Genomic DNA, 757 nt, shown 5'->3' with positions numbered 1-757 from the left:
GGCAGGCAGGCAGGCAGGCAGGCAGGCAGGCAGGCAGGCAGGCAGGCAGGCAGGCAGGCTGGCTGGCTGGCGGATGAGAGTGGAGGCAGGAGGAAAGGAAAAGGGTTAGGCTGGGAGCCAGCCCTTGGGGTTGGTGAAGGCAGGCAGGCAGGCAGGCAGGCAGGCTGGCTGGCTGGCTGGCTAATGAGAGTGGAGGCAGGAGGAAAGGAAAAGGGTTAGGCTGGGAGCCAGCCCTTGGGGTTGGTGAAGGCAGGCAGGCAGGCAGGCAGCCAGGCAGGCAGGCAGGCAGGCTGGCTGGCTGGCGGATGAGAGTGGAGGCAGGAGGAAAGGAAAAGGGTTAGGCTGGGAGCCAGCCCTTGAGGTTGGTGAAGGCAGGCAGGCAGGCAGGCTGGCAGGCTGGCTGGCTGGCGGATGAGAGTGGAGGCAGGAGGAAAGGAAAAGGGTTAGGCTGGGAGCCAGCCCTTGAGGTTGGTGAAGGCAGGCAGGCAGGCTAGCTGGCTGGCTGGCGGATGAGAGTGGAGGCAGGAGGAAAGGAAAAGAGTTAGGCTGGGAGCCAGCCCTTGGGGTTGGTGAAGGCAGGCAGGCAGGCAGGCTGGCTGGCTAATGAGAGTGGAGGCAGGAGGAAAGGAAAAGGGTTAGGCTGGGAGCCAGCCCTTGAGGTTGGTGAAGGCAGGCAGGCAGGCAGGCAGGCTAGCTGGCTGGCTGGCGGATGAGAGTGGAGGCAGGAGGAAAGGAAAAGGGTTAGGCTGGGAGCCAG

The sequence above is a fragment of the Chaetodon auriga genome, unplaced genomic scaffold, assembly GCF_051107435.1.
Source record: "Chaetodon auriga isolate fChaAug3 unplaced genomic scaffold, fChaAug3.hap1 Scaffold_69, whole genome shotgun sequence".
In the NCBI taxonomy this organism is placed as follows: domain Eukaryota; kingdom Metazoa; phylum Chordata; class Actinopteri; order Chaetodontiformes; family Chaetodontidae; genus Chaetodon; species Chaetodon auriga.
This window is presented reverse-complemented; position numbering follows the sequence as displayed.